Raw genomic sequence first — 21895 nt, 5'->3', positions numbered from 1 at the left:
TATTGGGACCGCCCTTGCCCTGTATTTCCCCCGCTAAGGTAGAGCGTTCCTGTGAAATCTTTCATGCCAAAATGGCGTAAAGCGAAGAAGCAATTACCATTAATTTATATATGACAAATTTTTGAGCGTTCCCAGACCCATAAAATAACCTACCAACACATAAAAACTAAAATAACACTAACATATAGTAAAAGCAGGAATGATATGATAAATGCACAGCCTATATAAAGTAGAAATAATGTACGTATATTATAGTCGGGAAGATTAAGCCAAAACCCATTTATGGAAAAAAAAATCGGCACATACACGCATGAGCACAGAGGTGCCCACGCAAGGCTTCATGGTCGTGGTAGTCTTTCTCAGGGTAAACCCAAGTGTCCCGTATTTGACTGCTACTTTTGTCCGTCATTTGGGAGTGAGAAAGTTGGCAACCCTAGGTGGCAGCTACCATGCCAGACACTGTAAAAGAGAAAATCAGGTTGATTTCTTCTTCCTTATCTTGCTTGGACAATGTTTGCAGAAGAACCAGAAGAGTAAATCAAGCTTAGTTGTAATTTCTTCAACCAAAAATATAAAAAGGGATCCGTTAGTCTTGCGAGACCATGGATCTGCGCCTGGAAAGTCTTCACTCTCCACGGCGCAGGGCTGGGCAAGGTTGTATGGAAGACCAGCAATTGCCCATGCTGCAAGTCTCCCCTCTCCACGACACCAATGATGTCTAAGGGAAGGGCATTAGGACCCATACAGCTTGGCACCAGTGTCATCGCAGAGCAATGTGTGATTAAGTGCCTTGCTCAAGGACACAACATGTTGCCTCGGCTGGGGCTCGAACTCACGACCTTCAGGTCGCTAGTCCAATGCCTTAACCACTTGGCCACGTGCCCACAAAATATAACTGGTTTACTTTTTGTAACTTCTACAAGCAAGTGATTATGGGTTTGTGGAGAAATAAAGGTGTTTCTCTATTGAGATCATCATAGCAAATGTGAGAAGAGCGGAAAATTTAGAGATTTTCAGAATCAGAATCTGGTTTACTATCACTGGCATATGCCATGAAATTTGTTGTTATGCAGCAGCAGTACATTGCATATATAATAATAAAAGCTGTGAATTACAGTAAGAAGTACGTATATATGTATTAAAAAGTTAAATTAAATAAGTAGTGCAAAAAGAGAATAAAGAATTAGTGAGGCAGTGTTCATGGGTACAATGTCCATTCAGAAATCCGATGACAGAGGAGAAGAAGCTGTTCCTCAATCATTCGAAGTGTGCTTTCAGACTCCTGTACTTCCTCCCTGATGGTAGCAATGGGATGAGGGCATATCCTGGGTGATGGAGGTCCTTAATGATGGATGCCACCTTTCTGCGGCGTCGCTCCTTGAAGGTATCCTGGATGAGAGGGAGGCTAGTGCCTAAGATGGAGCTGACTGTGTTTACAACTCACTGCAGCTTATTCCAATCCTGAGCAGTAGCCCCCTCCCTCCATACTAGATGGCGACGCAGCCAGTTAGAATGCTCTCCACGGTATATCTGTATAGATTTGTGAGTGTCAATGGTTCAATTTAATATCAGAGAATGTACACAGTATACAACCTGAAATTCCTACTCTTTGCAGACATCATAAAATAGAGAGAAGTAAAACAAAAATAAAAGACATGCTTTTTTTTTCTTCTGCAGATTGTTACTAGTCTCCAGTTTGTGCAGGGCTCTTTCAGTCTTGCAATAGAACCCAAAATGGTACAGTTCATCTCAGTTAATGCGAAAAATGGTGCTTATTATAAAATTCGCAACTAATATTTGAATCTATTGCTGATGTACAAACCCTTTCAGTTTAACTCCGAAGGCGTGTGTGGTAAACAGATTGCTTATTAGGTGGAACAGTAACAAAGTGTCTGTAAGCAGTTCATATGTTCTCCCAAGGACCACTTGGCTTCCTCCAGGTGCTCCAATTTCAACCTACATTCCAAAGACAGGTTAGGATTAGTAAATTAGTGCTGAAATATGACGACACTTGCAGACTGCCCCCAGCACACTCTCACACTCTGTTAGTTGTTGACGCAAGCAATACATTTCACTGTATGTTTCACTATACATGCAATAAATAAAGCTAATCTTTCACCTTTAAGATCAATGCTTAATCTTTATTGAATTTGAAACCCAAATGTTGGAAGTAGCTCGGAAAATGTGCAGCTGATCTTGGCAATCTATTTGCAAACGTTTCGGTCGTTCGTGAAGATTGAGAAGCGCACGAAGTCGACAGAGCATCAGTGAAAGTCATGGCGCAAGCAAACACACAGCATGCAAATAAAACCTTGCGGCATGGTTTTCCGTAAACAACTCTTTAAACAGGCACGTAGACCTTGATCCCATTTATAAGCCAATGCAGGCAAAATTCCAGACAACACACTGAGTTTGCCACGCAACCAGTCAGCAACGAGACCCCTTCCCTACATCACAATTGAGTTTCTGTAATGACGACCAAGCAACTGATTGATGAGTATATAAAGGCCAAGCATTCAGAAGTCTCACCGTAAGTGAGCAGCACACCGATGATGTCTCCTCGTATGGTGTTGAAACATTTGCAAATGGATTGCCAAGGTCAGAGAACAACTCAGCCCATCCAAACCCAAATGTGTAATAGATTACAGGATACCTATTCCCGATCTGTAGGGCAATACGTGTTTTGCGGTCCCATTAAAGTATTGCAAGCTACTTCGAAAATTCATTCCCATGCCGTCACACTGAATGACCATTTCACTCCTTACAGCATTAAAAATTCATATCAAGTTATTCGTCTTTCTAATTTTGCCACTTGGAACCAATCCAATGAAAGTTTATTGTCCCTGTTATTATATTTAGTTGGAATCTACCACATGATTGTTTACTGACCTTTGTACATTTTTTTTCCTCAGTACAGGTGAAAAGACTTTATTGTCAGATCAGTGAGCCGTAAGAGCCCAAAGACGACTGTTCTGGTTGATGGCTTCCCCTGTTCACCACAGAGGTGAGTTTATATGTCACATGCTGTGAATTTACTACTCACACCAAGCAGATTTATGGGATGGTAGGGACAGATTCTCTTATAACTGTGGTGAAAATCATGATTCATTGTGGACCTCAGCATGGGTTCAAAGACGCCTGATGAGATATTCTTGGTTGTCAGTAGGATGGTTGTGAATTAAATGGTAGGATTACACAGTGCAGTCAAACAAAGCTGTAATAAAGACAGCATTGAATTTGCAGATTGCCTCCTTGGTGGTTTGCTCTACGTGCGTAGATATTGTAGTAGCTATAGTTTGTACTGTTACCACTTTAGGTTCTGGTGATTTGAATGGAGCCAAATTTGTCAAGAGGGACACTAGACATGATTACAACTATGCATGACTTAGAATGAATTTCAATCCCTATGCATTAATTGCTTCATACAATTGTACATACAACCAATCTATGTACATATGCTATCTTATGTATTTATATTTTTGTGTTTTTTAGTTTTGTGTTCTTAAACTTTTTTTTGTTTTTTTTACTGCATCAGATCTGGAGTAACAATCATTTTGCTCTCCTTCACACTTGCGTACTCAAAATGAGATTAAACAATATTGAATCTTGAATCTTCTGGCATTTGGAATGCAGAGCAGCCCAATCCTTGTGATCAACTGCATTGGAAAGATTGCCTACAGCAAGCAAAATCATATTAAGAATGTGATCTAACACCAAAATAAAGATAAAGTCATATTTAAAATTGCAAAATTGCGACAACAGGAGAAGAAGATGAAAAGCTGGAGTGACAGGGTACTGTGTGATTGATGTAACAGAAATTGCCACATTCACGATAAGGCATTCTGTGTCACAAATTCTTGTGGTACTTTCTATATACAGAACAGAAAGAGAATGTTTGACCTATCCTGCTTGTGACAGAAGTTTGGAAGAGCTATTCAGTTCATACAATGCTCCCACTCCATGGCTCAGAAGAGTCTTTTGCAGTATTGAAGTCCTGTTTTAATTTACTTTGGAAGTTTATTATTCCATCTGCTTTCACCAGAATTTCCTAGCAGTGCATTATATATTATAATAAATCACTGCATTGTAAAATGTCCTCTTGTTCCCTGAGTTTCCTTTGAAAGCCACCTTAAATCTGTCTTTTCTGGCTAATAGTCCATCCCTCAGTGTAAGCAGTTTCCCATTCAATCTTTCTAAGCCTTTAACAAATTTGAACGTCTGAATCACATCTCCCTTTCAGCTTCTCTTTTTAAAGAGAACCTTGCCATATTCTTCCTATTCTCCACCTGCATGCAGTTGTCTAGTATTCTTCAGTTGTGCCCACTGTAAGGTGTGACATTCTTCTGAAAAGTGAAGTGATTTCTGAATGGTCTTTGAACCCATGAACTCTACCTCACCATTTCCTCTTTTGGGTTATTTATTTACTGATCTCTTTATTTCAGTTTAATGTCTTGCACCATACTGCTGCCACAAAACAGCAGATATCCACTCCTGGTCTGGCCGCTCCTTTCCCAGCAGGGAAGAGCCTATGTAGCATCCATGCCAGGTCCACTAAACTCAAAAACACTTAACTTCCCCAAAACATCAGGCTGATCAACCTCCACCCATTAACCTATTACAGTAACTCCCATCACCACTACATCCACATCTGCTAATGTCACTTTATGTACATACAGTATAATCAATCTATGTTACTGGTACATTGTGTTTTATAGGATAGCTTTTATATTTATATTGATTGTGGGTTCTTTTTGTGTTTTTTTAATTGCGTTCCTGGTGCTTATTGGGTTTTATTTTATGCTGCATTGGATCCAGAGTAATAACCATTTAATTTTCCTTTACAATTGCGGACAGAAAAGTGACATGAAACAATCTTGAGCTTGTCAGTGATGATAAACCTGATTCTGATTTTGAGAATCAGTCACACAATATTGCATCTGAATCCTGACCTGCATTTGATGATGTTTGCACAGAACTTCTCTGCTTTGGTATTTCATGGGGTAGGGGTTGTGACTGGACAAAGTGTTAGCAGGGATTGTGACATCTGACTAACTTGCACCAGTCAGCCTGATGTGGCACACACAGAAAAGGTATACTGCATTCTCTTTAATCTTAGTCATCAGTCAGTGGTAAACATTCTTAATTATGACTTCTTACATATCCATGGGGGTCCCTTTAGTGGGGCAGTTATCTCGGGGTTAAGCAGCTAGTACTACATACCTCCACCTCTTCAAAGAGGAACTGTTCTGTAATTGTAGCATGTGAAGGAATTCATTCTGCAGGTCTTTGGTTTGTCCCAATAGAAGCTCAGTTGGATCGTTTGTTGCACCTTGATTATCAAATGTTACTCTCAAGTTCGGGTCAACAAAGTGGAGAAAGGGCTGGTCTTCTTCCCACTCAGGTTGGAGGAGGTGGTTAGACACATATTGGGGGAGGTCATTGTAAGTCACTGATGATACTGAAGCCACATTCAAAGTTCCTTAAAGTCAAATTTATTATCAAAGTATGTATATATCACTACATTCTACATTGAGATTCACTTCCCTGCAGGCGTTTATCTACCCAAGTTTGAATAAGGTCCAGTTTTGCTGCAGTTGGGCATGAAACACTTCAGCGTCATACTCATATTTACAAAGCAGGGGATGCCGTATGCCTTATCAACAAACTTTTCATCTTTTAAATCTTTTCTCATTTAAATCTTGCAGTTCTCATTTTCTTGTGCACCCCATAAACTTGTACCAGAGTCCCCCAGTGGTTCATTGATCACAGTCAAGGCTCTGAGTTAGAGATTAGTGATTTAAGTACCAAATCGGAAAGTTGAACACACAATTTAGACTGACACTCATCGGCTAAACAAAGAGAGCATCCCAATGTCAGAAGTCCTACCTTTTGGATGAGGCATTAAGCTGAGACCTCAATTGCCCTTTCAGATGGATGTAAGTGATCCCACAGTGTCATTTCAAAGAAGATCACACAGTTCTCCTTGATCAAAAAGAGAACTATCGCAGCTAACTGAAATCTGTAATGGAAACAGAAATATTAAACAGGTCAGACACACCCTAGTCTTTCAAAAAAAATAAGGCAACACATTCATTTAGTATCTTAATCAAAGACTCTTTTTCCAGAAGATTTCCCTTTTAACTGGTTTGAAATCATCTCAGAAAACAACCATAATGACAATGCTACTCCTGGTAGATCATACTTCCCAAGGTCTGCTGAAGCCAAGTAGAGATATTCAGTGATGGGAAGTCTTGTAATCACTAATCTCAGCACATAAAATCCTGATGTAACGATTATAGCCCTATTGACAAGGGTGGCATGGTAGCTTAGTAGTTAGCGCAATGCTTTATGGCACCAGCAATGAGTTTTCAATTTTTGCCGCTGTCTGTAAAGAGTTTGAGCATGATTGCATGCATCTCCTCAGGGTGCTCTAATTTCCCCCCACATTCCAAAGGTGGATGGGTTAGGGTTGGTAAGTTGTGGGCATGCTATGTTGGTACTGGAAGCATGGTGACATTTGCAGGCTGCCCCCTCCCCTCGCACATCCTGAACACGCAAACAACACATTTCAATGTATATTTCCATGTTTTGATGTACATAAGACAAAGCGAGTCTTATTTTTCTATGAATGCTGCAAATTCATATTCCCACAATGAAACATCATGTCAGCAACACACATTGTTATTTTATGTCCTGAGTTCAGCGAGCCTTTTAAGACTCCCCATCAGTGCATCTTTCTACTTGGCTTTAGCAGGCTTTGAATCTGGTTTTGGGAAGTTGTTGGATTATGGACAAGCAATTCTACACATGTGTTACCACTCTTTCGATATTAGCCCATGCTGTGCATTGTAACACTACAGAGTTTTCTACTTAGCTTCCAGGAGAGAAATACTCCCTTCGGTGGAATCTTTCGAGCCGCTTTATAAGGCAGTGGCAAAATGCCCAGATATAATTTCTGTATAAAAGCACAGCTGCACTGTTTTCAGAAAGCTTTGTCTTCAGTTTCACGCAGAATGAGTTTGAAGCCTGTTATAGATGTGTTCTATTATCATAGCTGTTCATTTTTTATATGTTCATTGTAGTTATGTACATTACCTAGGTAAGTTGAGTTGCTCACTGTGTTTTGTTCAATGCAGAACTCTTTTATTAGATCTCTGGCACAGTTTTTTTTTGGGGTGAAGCCATATTCTCAGTGCACTGTGAGCATGATGCAAGCATTCAAAGGCAACTTGTTGATTGGAGGACCAGGATTATAAAATAATCACCATCAATACTGCCCTCAAACACATCTCTTCCATTTCATGCACGCCTGCCCTCACCCCATCCTCCCGCCATCCTACCAGGGTCCCTCATGTCCTCACCTACCACCCCACCAGCTTCAGCATCCAACACATAATTCACCGTAACTTCCACCATTTCCAATGGGATCCCACCACCAAGCAGATCTTTCCCTCCCTCCCACCCGCACCTCCCCCCCCAACTTTCTGCTTTCCGCAGGGATTCCTCCTCACTGATCTCCCTCCTGGCACTGATCCTTGCAAGTAGAACAAGGGCTACACCTGCCCCTACACCTCCTCCCTCACTACCATTCACGGCCCCAAATAGTCCCTCCAGGTGAGGCGACACTTCACCCGTGAGTCTGCTGAGATCATAGACTGTGTCTGGTGTTCCCGGTTTGGCCTCCTATATATTGGTGAGAACTGACATAGATCTTTCTTCCAAAGATTGTATATAATTTATGTTTTTCTCGTGAATGTAGCTTAACTGATGCTGGGTGCCTGTGATCCTGCTGGAAGTAAGTTTTTTAATTGCAACAGTACTGTGTAAATATTAATAAATGGACACCGACATCCATGCTGACCAGCAAGCATTCAACCAAACGAACACCATTCACCAAGTTCTTTATAGTCAATAGCAGTTCCAAGTGTTCATCGAAATACTCCTTTATGTAGTGACAGTACTTGCTCCTACCACTGTCTTTGACAGCGGCATTTATACTTTATACTTTATTGTCGCCAAACAATTGATACAAAATCATCACAGCGATATTTAATTCTGCGCTTTGCACTTCAAACTTCAGCCAGTGCGAGAGTACAGAGTACAGAGAGGAAATTAAGAAACTGGTGGCATGGTGCGAAGACAGTAACCTATCTCTCAACGTCAGCAAGACGAAGGAATTGGTTGTTGACTTCAGAAGGAGTAGCAGACCGCACGACCCAATTTACATGGGTGGCGCGCAAGTGCAAAGGGTCAAAAGCTTTAATTTCCCCAAGGTCAATATCACAAATGGCCTGACTTGGTCCAACCAAGCAGAGTTCACTGCCAAGAAGGTCCACCAGCGCCTTTGCTTCCTGAGAAAGCTAAAGAAATTTGGCCTGTCCCCTAAAACCCTCACTAATTTTTATAGATGCACCATAGAAAGCATTCTTCTAGGGTGCATCACAACCTGGTATGGAAGTTGTCCTGTCCAAGACCAAAAGAAGCTGCAAGAGATCATGAAAACAGCCCAGCACATCACACAAACCAATCTTCCGCCTGTGGACTCACTTTACACCGCACGCTGTCGGAGCAGTGCTGCCAGGATAATCAAGGACACGACCACCCAGCCAACACACCTTTCGTCCCTTTTCCCTCCGGGAGAAGGTTCAGGAACTTGAAGACTCGTACGGCCAGATTTGGGAACAGCTTCTTTCCAACTCTGATAAGACTGCTGAACGGATCCTGACCCGGATCTGGGCCATACCCTCCAAATATCCAGACCTGTCTCTTGGTTTTGTTGCACTACCTTACTTCCCATTTTTCTATTTTCTATTTATGATTTATAATTTAAATTTTAATATTTACTAATTTTAACTATTTTTAATATTTTTTAATATTTAATATTTGTAATCCAGGGAGTGTGAAGCGCAGAATCAAATATCGCTGTGATGATTGTACGTTCTAGTACCAATTGTTTGGCAACAATAAAGTATGAAGTATAAAGCATGGGAGTTTTTCACACAGAGTGGTGTTTGCATGGAACATGCTGCCAGGGGTGGTTATGGAGGTAGATACATTCGCAGCATTTAAAAGATTTTTTGATAGGCAACTGGATGAACGAAAAATAGAGAGCTATGTGGACTATAAGGATTAGATTGAACTTAGAGTAAGTTAAAAGGTCGGAGCAGCATCTTGGGCCGAAGGGCTTACACTGGGCTGCACTGCTCATGTTCTATGTTCTATGATGCAGCTAAAAATGTGTTGGGTTTAGCATGGAACATGGACAGTAATTTTGTCCTTTACCAGGAAAGCAAGATGAGAAATTGTGCATGCATGTGTAAAACTCTGCCTGACAGCTTGCTCTTCACTGCGCCTCAGTAATGAATTTGCCCCTGTCTACAGGGCCAAGTAAACATTTCCTGTTATCCAACCTGGGCAGCCAATGCATTTCTTGAAGTCCAAAGCACCTGCAATCAGACTGTGCAGAATCTTATCTGAGGTATTTAGCGAACTGATTCTATCAACCATCACGTCCAATTCACAACAAGGCTTAAAGTCAGCCCATACCAATGTGAGAATAAATACCCACTGGAGTTTTTTAAAGTTGAACATATTCGCATATTATACTTATTTTAATGTATATTTAAATCCCTTTCTGTTTTGAAGTAAGGAAATTATACAAAGCTGTTGTTTTAAAATAGATCAGTTTGCTCCTCAGCTAATGTAGTATTCCACCAGAACCTTCCTATTCTGGCTTCTGCCGCCCTGCCTTTCCATTCCTGATGAAGAGTCTCATGCAAATCAATGGTTCCAAACCCGGGTTTCCTTGCTTAAAGGTATTGGTCCATGGCATAAAAAAAAACAGTTGGAACCCCTGGTCCGTAACTTTCACGGCTTATTTCCCTCCATAGATGCTGCCTGACCTGCTGAGTTCCCCAGAACTTTGTGTGTGCTGCTCAAATTTATTTATCACATGTTGATCAAAACATACGGTGTTTGCATTAACAACAAACACAACCTAAGCACATGCTACCTGCAAGTGTCAACACATATTCCAACGTGAACAACATAGCGTACCCCCAATGTTCAATAGAACAACACAGAACATAACAAGCAACAAAACAACGCCATCTCAAATATCTGGACAGTCCTCCAGTCTCCAAGCTTCACCATCAGGCTTCCAAGATTTCCTGCATCTGCAGAATCTCATGTCTACACCTCAGTATAATATTAAAATCTCATGTAGACTTTATATCATAAAATGTAGGCATCTCAGAGCATCTTACAGCAAGATTTGTTCTTAAGAGCGAGGTAATCCAATGCACCCAGTATCTCTGAGACCATCAGACTCACAGCAACTTTGAACTTACTTTGATTGCATGAAGGTGAGTGCAAATTTTCTACACTGTAGGGGTGAGCTGGATCACTAACAATGATTTTAAGTTTCTGAGTTATATTATGGATGTATGGAAATACAGAACTTGCTGCTATGAAGCTGGGTTTTGCAAATGGTGGAACTTACTGCCATTGCTGTTGCAAACTATAGGTTATTAACATACTGACATTTTAAGTTCAGAAGGAGTTGCCAATATTATGATTAAGATTATGATTATGAAGACACGCAATCCTCTTTTATTGTCATTCAGTAATGCATGGATTAAGAAATGATACAATGTTTTTCCAGAATGATATCACAAAAACACATGACAAACCGACTTAAAAACTAACAAAAACCACATAATTATAACATATAGTTACAACAGTGCAAAGCAATACCGTAATTTGATAAGAACAGACCATGGGCACGGTAAAGTCTCAAAGTCTCTCGAAAGTCCCATCATCTCACGCAGACGGTGAACCTCCAGCGCCGATGCAGCATCCTGGAAGCATCCGACCACAGTCCGACTCCAAGTCCGTCTAAAAACTCCGAGCCTCTGACCACCTCTTCGACACCGAGCACTGAGCATCATCTCTGCCGAGCGCTTCGACCCCGGCCCTGGCAACAAGCAATAGGCAAAACCGAGGATTTGGGGCCTTCATCTCCGGAGATTCTCGATCGCACAGTAGCAACGGCAGCAAAGCAGGCATTTCAGAAGTTACTCCAGGTGTTCCTCCGTACTCTCACGGCTGTCTCCATCAAATCCGGATTGTGCACGGCCCCCCACTAGTTACGTATAAGATATTCATTCGGAACAGCCGCACGCGCTGTGTCGCGTTGCCATCTTCTCCTCCCTATAGCACCACTTCTGTGTTTGATATACATTCGTAACCAGGTTCTGAATACACAAAGTGCTCCAAGAAGACCACAACCTTGTCGTGGTTTGGAGGCTTGTGTGCCTCAATGACCCAGAGAGCTGTGCTGGCTGGAGTCAGGGCTTTATGCTTTGGCTGTTGGTAGGGTCAGCCATGCCAAGCAGATCAAAGGTTAGAGGCCGGACTGAGTGTGGTCCACCAGTTCTCCAGGTTCAGGGGTTCAGCTCAGGGCTAACATCTCTGACTGGTGAGATAAAACTGTTACAGAAACAACAATGAAGAATCCTTCTACATCTGAGTGGCCAGGGACAGACAAAGATGAAGGACCTTCATTGCTGCCCTAAACATCAGCAACATAATGAGCAGTAAGTAAGAATACACACAGTATTTGTTTATATCTTGCCCAGTGATATAAAACTAAATAAATATATAACAAAAGTGTCACAAGAAATTCTGCAGATGCTGGAAATCCAGATACACACGAAATGCCGGACAAACTCAGCAGGTCAGTCAGCATCTACGGAAATGAACAAATAGTCGAAGCTTCGGGCCGAGAGCCTTCTTCCAGACTGGAAAGGAAGGGCGAGGATGCCAGAGTAAACAGGTGGGGGGAGGGGAAGGAGGATAGCTAGGAAGGTGATAGGTGAAGCCGGATGGGTGGGAACTGTAAAGGGCTGGAGAGGAAGGAATCTGATAGGAGGAGAGAGTGGACCATAGGAGAAAAGGAAGAAGGAGGAGCACCAGGGGTAGGTGATAGGCAGGTAAGAAGAGATAAGAAGCCAGAGTTTGGAATAGAAGAGGGGAGGGGAGGGTTTTTTTTACTGGAAATAGAAATCAATATTCATGCCATCAATATTCTGGCTACCCAGACAGAATATAACGTATTGCTCCTCCACCCTGAGGGTGGAATCATCATGGCACAAGAGGAGGCCATGGACCAGCATGTCAGAATGGGAATGAGAATCAGAATTAAAATGTTTAGCCACCGGGAAGTTCCACTTTAGGCAGTGGAGTGGAGATGCTCAATGAAATGGTCCCCCCCAATTTATGATGAGCCTCACCAATGTAAAGAAGGCCACATGTGGAGCACCAAAGAAAATAGATGACCCCAGCAGATCTGCAGGTGAAGTGGTGCCTCACTGGAAAGACTGTTTGGGGCCCTGAATGGAGGTGAGGGAGGAGGTGAGTGGGCAAACAGCATCAGACTTGAAGGGACATGTTGATGGGTGAAATGGGTAAACAGTTGGCTATGGGAAATCATAAATTACGATGGCATAAGGACCTCAGTGTAGGGTTCTTCTTCTGTTGGAGAGGGATGGGCGGGGTGGGGGATAGAAGGCCCTCAATTTTTGTAGCAATTAGTATTCCAACACAAAGTGACAGCAGGTGCTATTGATGGGTATGAATGTAATAGAACAGTATAGAAAGAATTGACTGTGTATGTAAAGAATGAAAAGGCATTGAATGGTTTATTCTTGAAAATAATTTTTATTATGAATAATGTTTATTTTGTTAAAAAATGAGGTGGGAAAATAGGAACTAAATGGTGTAAATTTAAAATGGGATTCAATAGCAGACAGACTTGGGGTATGTAAGCACTTAAAACTTTGGGCATGCAGGGATGCCGAGAATTCTCTTTGATAAAAGATTGTACAGGATATTTGTGTTTCACAACCATGAAAAGGACAAAAGTGAAGAAAAGTTACTGATCCTTCATGAAACACAGTATATGCTAGCCCTCAGTATTGTGTTCTGTTCCGGCACTAGTGTCATAATGCAAGTTTGTCAAGGTCTTGGAGAGGATGAAAAAGAGATTTATTAGAACTCTGTTGCAGCTGAAGGACTAGAAATATTGGAGAAGCTGGGGCTGTGCTTGACAGAGCAGAGAGCATTCTGAGAGCTTTTAATAAAGCCGAACAAAATCCTGAAAGGTTAGCAAACGGAAACTGTCTCGTACTATATATATAGCTAGAGTGCCTAAGACTTTTGCACAGTACTGTAGTAGTTTTATGTATTGCACTGCACTGCTGCCACACAAAAAAACAAATTCATAAAATTTGGTGAGGGGCAAAGGGGGCATGTCAAATTTCTTTAGCCTCCTGAGGAAGCAGACGTCTTGATGAGCTTCCTTCACCATGAAGTCTACATAATCAGAAACCACATCCAGAAAGGATCGAGAAATCATATTCAAGTACACTTTGAAGGGAACATTTCAATATGACATTGAAGGGAAGAACATTGGCTTGCAAGTAAAATGCAGGATTAGGAGATTAACCGAATTGTTCTAGTAAACTGGTGACAATGACACGAGGGTCAAATTTGCAGCCTCATTCTATTATATCCAAGAAGTAATTAATTGAGACAGAGAAGGAAGATTTTGTGGCCTCTTGAATGTTAGTCTGTCAACAATACTGTGAAATAATATATTGCTTCATTCATTGACTGTGTCACAATCATCTTCCAAACCTACTACTGAGCGCTCTCAGTTATTCAATTTAATCTGTTTAATTGTTCGACCATAGATGATACCCATGAATACAGCCAAACGAGACGGTGTTACTCTGGGGCCAAGGTGCAAAACACCATACCATCAGTCACACAGCACAAAGCACACATAGCACGTACAAGATAGCAAACACATAAAGGTATCAGTGAGATACAGCCATACAATAAAAAAACGTCCAGACTCAAGCCGCAGGAATCTGCAGTTGACCACAATAAAGCTAGTCATCTTCTTCTGAGCGAACAGTAGGGGGCAGCACTGACTTCAGCCTGGATGGTGCACCACACCACCCCCAGTGGAGCACACTGGCTCCAACGCCTCTCTCCTAGCTGCTGTAAACAGGCAACATTGCGGCTTGAGGCCTACTCTTTGCAGATAGAGCATCAGTAAAATACAGCCATGCAAATATATATAATTTTTTAAATTATATATGTAAAAAAATACACACACACAAATATATATAGTTCGCTGAGCTGCTTAAAATATAAGTTAAGGTTCAGATGTGCATGGGACTCTATTTTAGGATAATCTGTGATCTGCTCTCTATCTTGCTGGAGGAGCTCATATATAGGTTTTGATGCATACTTTCAAGGATTGGAGATGCAATATAGTTACTTCAAGGAATTTGAAAATTAATCTTGATCACTTTCATCAGGTTCTGTCTCTCCAACACCTTTCCTGAGGTTGAATAGCTGAAACAACTGGAACTAATTTTTTTCAGTTTGTAAACCAAAATGACCAAAATTATAGGGTTGGTTGCATCTCTGGGTTATTGGTTTATAATTCACAGCTAGGTGGCTTATACCTGGGAGAGGCACGGTAGCATAGCGATTAGTGTAATGCGATAACACCCCTGTTCGTGAGGAGCTTCCACATTCTCCCTGTGACTGTGTAGGTTTTCTCTGGGTGCTCCAGTTTCCGCCCACATTCCAAAGAAGTACAGGTTGATAGGAAAATGGGTCACATGTAGCACCAGTTCATTGAGCTGGAAGGGCTTGTTACAGTGCATTATCCCTAAATAAAACATAAAGAAGCTTGATCTCTTGGAATGATATAAAGTGAACATAGATCAACAGCAGAACAGGTCTGCGTGAAGGATCTACTTCATGGATGTAGATTTGTAATGCTTAGAATCAGAATCAGAATCAGGTTTAATATCACTGTCATACATCATGAAATTTGTTGTTATACAGCAGCAGTACAATGCAATACATTATAATAAAAACCTGAATTACAGCAAGTGTATGTGTGTGTGTATATATATATATACATATCTAAAATACTCATTTTGTTTATCTGTTTGTCTGCTTGTGCCCTCAAATTAGCCCAAACGGTGCATTAAGGTGGCACTTTTTTTGACTAACTGGACTTAAAATGCGCTAACTTACAGAATGCATGCAAAGGTCAGGGTTATATCGTTTAAAATTGCTCATATTTGTTTAAAATTGCTTACTCGTCAACAGGCCCCGCTTTCCACACCCGATTCCAGCTTCCATGGAAATCGCAACGCGACACCACGACGTATGCACACGGCCAGCGTCAGCAGCACCTCACGATGCTCACAGCAGCGACACCAACCGCAGCAAAAGGGCAGGGCAGTTCTGTTTCGAGCAGTCACATTCTGCTAATCACCATCAGCATGTGCAGGATTGGGACAGATCAAACTGCGACCAATCAATCAGAGATATTTAAATCTTATTGTGATGAATTACTTCAAAACACCCTATTTCCAGGTTCTACACTTGGACTAATAAAAGATGGGAAAGAAGGAGAATGGGGAAAAAATTGGAGGACTACTCCGGGATTTCTGAAGCAAATGTTCTGGGTCGAGTATATACCGTTTCTCCACGAAGTGATGACCTCCACTATTTGAAACTTCTTCTACATCATATAAAGGGGCCAGTATCTTTCGAATCATTGAAAACACATGATGGAGATATCCTTCCATCATTCAAAGACGTCTGCAGAAAGAGAGGATTGTTGCAAGTTGACGACCATTGGCAGTAAACTATGGAAGAGGCAGAGAGAACAAGAGTGCCCAGAGCAATGAGAGATGTGTTTGTGGTCTTACTAACAAACACTGAAATCAATAATCCACAGCAATTATGGAACCGGTTCAAGAATGCAATGTCTGAAGATTTCTTACCAATGGAGAGGAGAACTATCAATGATCCTAATATCATGATCGATGAGAGGCATCATGGACAAGCTCTTCTGTATTTCCAAAAGAAACTTGAGAACTTGGGCAAAACACTTGAAGAATATAACTTGCCGACACCAAGAAATGGTACAATTACTCAAAGAACTGGCAATCTGGAATTTTTGTGTGAACTGCAATACAACACAGATGAACAGCCTGCAGAACTGTTCTCAAGGAATTCTATCTTGGTTCCTCTCAATGAAATCACACGAAAAATAAACTTCACATGAATTAGACACTTCCCTAGAATCATGAAAGAATACTGTTCCTTCAATGCCGTAAGTGAAGTAGCTAACGCCACTCATTTTCCAACAGAATTCCTTGATTCGATCGAACTATCTGGGTTGCCACCACATAAACTGGAATTGAAGAGGGCAACTCCCATCATTTCAATGAGGCACTTGGATCCACCAAGGCTTTGCAACGGAATGCGAATGGTGGTGGAAGAACTGCACGACAATCTCATCGTAGCAACGATAAACATTGGTGAGTTCAAAAATGACATTGTCATGATCCCAAGAATTACTCTCAGTTTATCAGATGGGGAAGATGTCCCTCTTCAGTGGAGCCAGTTCCCAATACAGTCATGTTTTGCTATGACTATACATAAGGCGCAAGGCCAAACTATGGAGAATATGCTGATTTTTCTGGAGAAACCGATGTTCCAGCATGGTCAGCTGTATGTGGCTTTAAACCAGGGAAAAAAAAATGAAAACGTTAGAGTATTCTTGAAGGGTGGCAGATCAACCAGAAATGTTGTCATCAAAAGTGTCCTTCGTTAAATGAGAAGGAGCTATATTTGCCTTGCTACGCGTCTTTCTTCTTTAATAAACTGAGTTTTTCTTCTTTAATTTCCAAAGCAAAGTGATAACAATAGCATTCAGGGAAATTTAATGTTCATTCTGGTCACATCAGACTGCACTACCTTTCTCACAAAGGGTGCCCCAATGGGGTGTAGTCTGATGTGACCAATATATATAAAGTAGTGAGGTAGTGTTCGCAGGTTCAATGTCCTTCCAGAAATCGAATGGCAGAGAGGAAGAAGCTGTTCCTGAATTGTTGAGTGCGTGCCTTCAGGTTCCTGTACGTCCTTCCTGATGTTAGCAATGAGAAGAGGGCATGTGCTGGATGACAGGGCTCCTTAATGACATTCCATGTCCCTTTGGAAGAATACGCCAAGAGTGAATTTGAGATTCCAGTGGATGTAGGCATAACAGAGCATCTCAACTTGTTACAGACTATGAAGGAAGAGGAAAAAATACTGGAAACACTCAACAGATCAAGCAGCATCTGTGGAAAGAAAAGAAGAGCTAATATTTAAGTGTAAAGACTTCTTCTCAACATGAAACATTAATTATATTTCTCTCTCCACGTTGCTTCCTGACCTACTGACTGTGTCCAACATTTTCTGTTTCTAATTTCTGATTTCCACCATCTGTAATTGTTTTGACTTTTTTGTATCATAGGCAACTGCTGTGTAAAGGCTTGGAACAAAATTTGCAGTAATGTGATATGAAATGTTAAAAAATTGAGAAATTATATTATCCAATGCAATATTTAATAGTTGACTTTGTGAACAGAGCATAATTCACAAGATGTTGAGCGTTGACCAAGTATTTAACTCTGAGGGAACAGAGAAATGTAAGATCATCAGGTAGTTGTGTATCTGTCCAGCAGAGGGAACTTGGCTCTGGAGATGAATGTGATCCCCAATTTATTTTGGTCATTGTGGTGATATGGATGTTGAACAAATACTGTGGAACAAATACACAGACACTCTGTGTATAACTTTGTGTTATAACTTATGTATAAGGGCAGAACTGAAATCTTGTTTATCAAGCCGAAGAATCAAGGAATTGGGCTGAATCCCTGTTTTACACCTGCTCATAATTACTGCACTCCATGCAGTCAGAACTTAGTGGACAGTGAAATGAGAACAAAACTAGCGTAACAACAGATTCAATTAGTTTCAGGAGTTGATCTTCGTTTAAACATCCCTTATTTACCTCAGCAAAGGAATGCTTTATCGTTGTATCGTAGGCAGAATGTCCCATTCTCAGAAGTCCCTACAAAGGACTGTGAGAATAGCTGAGAGGATCCTAGAGTTCTCCCTACCATCCATTGGGTACATTTTTCAGGAGCGCTGCATACGCAGGGGCCTTAGCATTATTAAGGATCCCACCCACCCACCCATCCATCCAGCATCTTCTTTGACTTTCTACCATCAGGTAGGAAACTCTGATGCATAAAAACAAGAACAGTCAGAATGAGAAACAGTTTCTTGTCCCAGGCCATTAGGCCTCTGAACTCCCAGCCGCATTGTATATGTGGTGAAGGCCCAGAAAGTCCCAGCCATGTACAGTTTGAAGAAGGCAACATGCATCCCTAATTTATGTCAGCAGTTCATGCCATCTGCTTGACACAATCCTCACAAAGTGATGCAAGCATAACCTTAATCGCGAGTCACATCCTGTCAAACGCTGTTAGATCCACACAGTTCCAGAGGAAAACAGCAATGAAGGATGAAAAACAGTCGATGGTTCGGCTCAAGGCCTGATGGAGTCCTAAAGAAGGATAGGGTCCAAAATGTCGGCTGTTTATTGCTCTCTATAGAATCTGCTTGACCTGCTTATGCTTCTGCCATTTTATTTATTGATTTGTCTATTTACTTATTTAGTGATCCAGAGTAGGCTCCTCTGGTCCTTCAAGCCACACCCCCCCCCCACAAATTTGATTAACCCTAACATAATCATGGGATAATTTACAGTGACTAATTAATCTATCTGGTATTTCTCTTGGACTGTGGGAGGAAACTGGAGCCGTTGGGGAGAACCCCAGCATTCAATTGGGAGGACACGCAGAGATTCCTTACAGACTGGCGCCACCAGAATTGAACTCCAAACTGCACAACACCCCGAGCTGAGATAAAGTCTCGGCAGCCGCTACGCTCCCATGATGCCCAGGACCACGGCATGTTGTGGGTGACACTCAAGATTTCCAGCTTCTGTGGAACCCCTTGTGATGAAAATGTCCGAGTTATTTTATAAAAGATGGTGCAATTCCATGGTAGCCCTAGTTGAATGTCACACGGGCAGGTTTTGTACATTCAGTTCCTTGGGTGGTTAATTGAACCAGATCACGAACTGAAACTCTTCCAAACAGCTCCACAAAGTCCTAATTGTGCTTCGATTGTTCATTGCCAAAACTAACTCCAATGTGCCCCATGCTGCTGTGGAACATAGTATTCATGAGAATATTCAGAACATGCTAAACCACTGCGGTAATTTCTTCCCAACTCTAGATCCCAGCTCTTGTTACATGTGCTGCTAATATATGGAAGATTCACAAGTGCTAAAGTAATTTCAACTCTTCACCACGCTGCCTTATATGCTCAATGACATCATGTGATAGTCACAGCAGGGAAATGAGGCCGCTGATTTATGTCAAATCACTGCAAACACAGGCAGATTTTGTATATCTTTCCCTACCAGCCTGCTAACTTCTGCATTGCCTCCAAGACATTTTGTGAATGCAGATGAATAAATCTGCATTTGACTGCATATCACATGAATGAAAAAATGCTACTGATTTTGCTCCCTGCAGATTTACCACCAATTCACGCGAACCAGAGAAGTTCAGGTTCATTCTTGGGTCTATAGCAAGTTAACTGATCATGGGGGTAGCACGATACCGTAGCAGTTAGCACAAAGCTTTACAGCAGCCAGCTGCACAATAAGAGGTACGATTCCCACCACTGTCTCAAGGAGTTTGCACTTTCTCCCCGTGACTGCGCATGTCTCCTCCAAATGTTTTGGTTTCCTTCCACATTTCAAAGACGTACGGTTAGTGTGAGTGAGTTGGAAGCATGCTACATTGGCATTGTGGCCTGATGTATCAATCCACAGGGGTGGTACCAGCAACAGAAACGGTTCTCTGAAATCAGAGGTGGTAAAAGGAAACTATAATGATTGTGGTCAGGCCCTGGAATTGCTTGGTTACGGGAAAGAAAGGAGTTTTCAGTGACTGAGGTGTCTGTAATGAGTGGCAACAGACATAAAGTCATTTTCAAAAAAACCTGACAATATAAGAATAAAGCAAAATCAGTGAAGTCAGTGATTACAATCTGGAAAAGTTGGGGGTGGGGTTGGTAACTAGTTTCAGTGATAGGGTTATTAGCAAACTGAATAAATATTTGAAGCTAAAACATTACTGGCCAGTGGAGATAAAGCAGAGAAGGAGGTGGAGAAATTACTGAATAGATCATTAAAGGACATGCCTTCTTCTCATTGCTACCATCAGGGAGGAGGTAGAAGAGAGTAAAGACACACACTCAAAGACTCACAAACAGTTTCTTCCCCTCTGCTATCAGGTTTACGAATGGACATTGAACCCATGTACACTACCTCACTACCTTTCTTTTTTTCTCCTTTTGCACTAATTATTTAATTTAACTTTTCACATATATATGTCTTACTGTAATTTACAGTTTTTATTATGTATTGCAATGTACTACTTCCAAAGACCAACACATTTCATGACATATGCCCATGATATTAAACGTAATTCTGATGCTGATTCTGAAAGGAGCTTGCTTGCACAGTTCACTGACCTCCTTCTAAGCTTCATCATTCAATTATGTTTTGTTTACTAAATGCCAAATAAATGTTTTATGCCCAAGGGCAAAAAGAGGAACATTTGTGTCTGATGTCTGAAAATATCTCTGAATAGATTGATTAGATAACCCAGCTGTGCAAAAAAAAATCTTGACCTATTTCCTAATGCTCTTACTGATAATTCTGACTTCCCAGCTTGAGATACTCGTTCTCTCTTAAATCTTAGCAAACTGTTTCAACTTTTTCGAACGTCAAATACAGATTTCCAGCAGTTATATTTTCTGATTCAAATGAATGGCCTTAGTATATTAGGTCTACTGTCATAATTTTATTGTCTAATGTTAGCTGTGAGTCCCATATTATGCCTAGCCTTTGACGAAGATACTTAGCCTCACCAGAATATTTCTGTCTTTCTCTTGCACTTTCTTATATCAATAGTAATTGGAAATTGGGTTATCATTGTCATGTGTACTGCAATACAGTGAAACACTTAGCTTTCTCTCTCTCTCCAAGATGTTACATGACCTGCAGGTTGGAATATAGCTCAAGATTGCGCCCATGATCGTACAGATCTTATCTCTGCCAACCATGATGTCAAATCGAACTAAACCCTTTAGCCTGCACATGATCTATACCTCTCCTTTCCCTGCAAGTTCATATGCCTCTTAAACAACTCGAGCATATCTACCTCCACCAATATCCCTGGCAGCATGTTCCAAGCAAGCAAGTTTATTTGTATCGAAGTGCCTTATTTGTTCAAAGTGCCTTACATCGAACAAGACATAAAAATCAAACAACAAATTTCAGACAATATTAAGGGAATAAAATCACACCAAAATAGATGTGATAAATAGAAGTTACAGTGCAGAAGACTCTACTTAAAAGCTACAGTGAAAAGAAAAGTTTTAAGACTGGATTTAAAAGAGCCTAAAGTTGGAACAGACTTCAGATCCTCTGGAAGGTTATTCCAGATATGTGAAGCATCATAACTAAAAGTTGTGTCACCGGGCAACACACACAAAATGCTGGAGGAACTCAGCAGACCAGGCAGCGTCTATGGAAAAGAGTACAGGCGACATTTTTGGGCCGGGACCCTTCAGCAGGACTGGAGAAAAAAAGATAAGGAGTAGAGTTAAAAGGTGGGGGAGGGGAGGGAGAAACACAAGGTGATAGGTGAAGCCGGGAAGGGGGAGAGGTGAATCAAAGAGCTAAGAAGTTGATTGGTGGAAGAGATACAGGGCTGGAGAAGGGAGAATCTAATAGGAGAGGACAGAAGGCCATGGAAGAAAGAAAAAGGGGGAGGAGCACCAGGGGAAGGCAATGGGCAGACAAGGGGATAAAGTGTGA

The sequence above is a fragment of the Mobula birostris genome, chromosome 19 (genome assembly GCF_030028105.1).
Source record: "Mobula birostris isolate sMobBir1 chromosome 19, sMobBir1.hap1, whole genome shotgun sequence".
NCBI lineage: Eukaryota > Metazoa > Chordata > Chondrichthyes > Myliobatiformes > Myliobatidae > Mobula > Mobula birostris.
Note: the sequence above shows the minus strand (reverse complement) of the source record.